Source organism: Belonocnema kinseyi, chromosome 2 (assembly GCF_010883055.1).
Source record: "Belonocnema kinseyi isolate 2016_QV_RU_SX_M_011 chromosome 2, B_treatae_v1, whole genome shotgun sequence".
Classification (NCBI taxonomy): domain Eukaryota; kingdom Metazoa; phylum Arthropoda; class Insecta; order Hymenoptera; family Cynipidae; genus Belonocnema; species Belonocnema kinseyi.
Genome location: NC_046658.1, coordinates 22,325,777 through 22,329,464, shown reverse-complemented (window position 1 = coordinate 22,329,464; position 3,688 = coordinate 22,325,777).

Sequence of the window (3,688 nt, the reverse complement as noted above, 5' to 3'; positions counted from 1 at the left end):
TTTGGTCCACTGTGAGCAAACGCGGCACCCATCGCGCGCAGAGCTTCTTCATGCCCAAAACTGAATGCACGATATTGCCCACACGTTCCAATGATATGCCTTACAGCATTAGCTAACTCTCTCAATTTCACTTTGGGATCATTCAACATCATATCATGGATTTTTTCGACAGTTTCTGGTGTAGTGATGTCTTTTGGGCGCCCAGATCGTTCAGCATCAACTGTGCTCGTACGACCACAACGAAACTCGGCAAACCACTTATGAATCGTTCCAATCGACGGTGCAGAGTCCGGGTAATACTTATCCAGCTTGGCCTTGGTCTCGGATATCGTTTTCTTGCGAAGATAGTAGTGTTTGATCAAAACTGGAAACTCAGATTTTTCCATATTAAAAAAAAACTCGGAGGTTAGTCGCTTCTCAGTGCTGTAACTTGAAAATGCGTAAGCATAAATTGCTGAAGTTTTGACAGGCGTCATTTGAAGGATCAAGCTCGACGAAAATGGTTCACATTAGTAAATACTAATGCCATCTCTTAGAATTTTCAGGTACTTATCAGACTGCCTAGTATGTGCAGGGGTAGAAGGCGTTGTACCATGACCATAATGTCGAGAGGGCGTGCGAGTGGGGTAGGGGAACAAAAAGGTTATCTATCTCCTCATCTTCGTAAGTGTGGGAGGGTTCGAGGGGGAAGGTTTTGAAATCACCTCGTGGTGGTCGATAAGAATCTTGAAGACGACTACCAGTCATTGACTGATTCTCTACCGGTATCTTCGTATCGCGCTCGGCTATTCTAGCTTGACCCTGGCTTTTGTCTATTCGATTGACCTCCGGAATAACTTGCTAATTGACCAGCTTCGATAATGTCTTCCAGTATGAGGAAGTAGGATAAATTTAATTCGGTTTGGGTAGAAATGTTAATTTTGTTTATCCCACTTCTACAGCTGAAAATTTTAAGGGGTTATCGGAAGAAGGGTTGCTCTGGTCGAAATATTCCAACAAGTGGTGGGGGGAGGCATCGGAAGTGTCCGTCCCTGCGCGAACTGCTCTCAATAATCGTTCTCGCAGGACCGCAAAAGTTCCGGCATCTTATTTAACGAGTAAATACTAGAACTTTATAAGTTTTCTTTTTTGGCGTATCTCATTCCATTTACGAGAAACGTTCTATTAATTCCAATTTTAAGCATTAAAAAAAAAGTTAGATATCTGAAGTCGTCGAAACCCGTAGATTCCGAATTATTATGTTTTAGGCTGTTAACTATGAAATAAAAAAAAATCTACTTCTAAATTTTAATCCGAAAGTTTAACAAAGGACCCTTGATTGTCGGCTATTCTATTGAGATAGCCTCTCTGCTTGTTATTTATGATCGTATTCTTATTTCAATTTCGGAAAGGATATTTTAAAGCCTTCAGACCATTTAAACGAGCTTCCTGGACCTTTAAAAATATCTACCTGAGTGCCTGCGCAGAATTTCTATGAGCTTCTTTGACCTAAAGAGTTTTTAGTATCTACTCAAAGATTCTTTTTTGTAGGGTTTGCAGTCACGAGAGAGACCGATGATGCCACACGCCACTGGTCTGTCTCGCTGTTGTTAGTTCTCCTCACTTCCTTCCTTCCTTCCAGGCGGTCAATTCGCCCTTAAAATTAGTACTATTGGTGTTTCAACTGGACGCAATTACCTTTCAGCTATGAATTTTGAGTAGTTTTCCCATGGTCCACCTTCACCAGGAACGAGCCTTGGATATGTAGATGTCCTTGAAGCCAAACGGAACCAAAAATATACCAAAATCAGCCTGAAGGGGGTAACATGAAGGTCTCTTGACTGTAGAAGCCTCGTTAAAAGGAGGTGACAGCGAATCCTATTCGACGTCGCCACGGGATGTAGTAATTCTTGAGCCTTTCCGCTGAAGACCGCAAAGTCCTAACAATTGTTATATATATATATATATATTTAAAAATTTGTCATAAGGACAACCGCAGGATTTCGCCGGGAGCGGGTGCTAATCTGAAAAATTGCACCCGCTTCCAGCGAAATCGCGGTAAAATTTCAGCCATAACCACGTCTCACAACCGGGATCGGTGCAATTTTCTAGATTAGCACCCGATCCCGGCGAAATCCTGCGGTTGTCCTTATGACAAATTTTTAATTATATATATATTGTAACCTGCGACAACTTGAACGTTTAATTCGCAGTACCTAGAAATTAATTACACCTGTAATTAATTAGAGTTATCCTTAAATTAAGTTAAAAAAGTGAAATAAAAAAAGGAATTCATGCAAGAAGACGTAAGATTCCGTTTTTATGAAAAGGCGTTTATTCAATAAAACTCTAATCTAAGCTTTTACATTTAACTTACTATCATCTATCTAAACTTTGGCAAGTAATGCGAAATACGCTCAATAAAATATGCTCTCTAGAGACAATTTTCTTTATATTCGTCAATCCGAATCTATCAATTTATAAAATCAAGTGATTATGTAATTTCTTTATTGTCACTCTTAAACTGTGAATAGGATCACGCATGGGTATCCCTATGATACTAAAATAGGCAAAACATTTAATTATTAATTAAATAATTCTTTGATAATTTATCTTATCGGAACACACATCTCTTTTTGATTCTAATTTCCAGAAATCATAGCTGGATTTTAATTCGCGCAAGAGATTCACTCCCTCGACTAGTTCCCAAGGAGAACCCCAGGACTATTTTTCTGTGAATATCTCTTCTAACCTTTTAATTTTCAGTTTGACCAAATAATCACACTTCCTAGACTAGGTTTCGAGGAGAACCCCGAAGCTATTCGTCTGTGCGCCTTATCCTTGGAAACTTACTTTCTTGCCTACTTTAATATTACTACCTAGTCTAGAGTCCAAGGAGAACCTCGGGTCTATACGTCTGAAAATATTACAGAGTACACTTCCCTTTAAGCTTGAAAACTCGAGTTGAAGCCTGAGAGGTCGAACACACTACATGTCCTCAAATTAGCTGCGCGAACAAAAGAGGCGAAGGCAAGAGCGACGCAACGCAGTGGTAAGAGAGAGAAATCTCAAAACTTGGAAACAGGTATTTTCCCTTCTGGGAATTTTCTCTAAAATTTTTAGTAAGACTATTTCTTTTCCCGAAATATAAACAGATTTCAAAATTCAATTCGTCTGTTTCCTAGACTAGCGTTCATGGAGAACCACGAGGCTATTCGTCTACAGATAATGGTTAAAACTTTGAAAGCTAAAGTAAATGTCGATTTATTTAAATGCGCGATGCTCAAATAAAATTCTCTCGAGATTATTCTCTCTTTTCAAAAATGACACAAGTCACAACACTCTAAGGCGAAACGCTGAGATTTTTACTCAAAAAAAAAAAAATAGATTTAAAACACTTTTTAGAATACTCGTAGTAAATACCAATATCTAGAAATGAACTAGAAGAGAGATTCCTCTAGTCACTGCTAGTATCGGTTATTAGATCCTCGCGGTTCGTCCGCGAGTTTAACAACCCTGCTTTTTGGTTGTGCAGGCCTTTTTATAGGGCGCATTGTATTCCTGCCCTCTACTTGCGTGGGCGGACGAGAGGGAGGAAAGACGAACTTGCGTAATGGAAATTCTCCTAGAGACAGCAACACTGCATAGTGTCTTCCAGGACGAATTTCCTGTTGCCTATTTACAGGCTATACCCTGTAACTCATAGGTT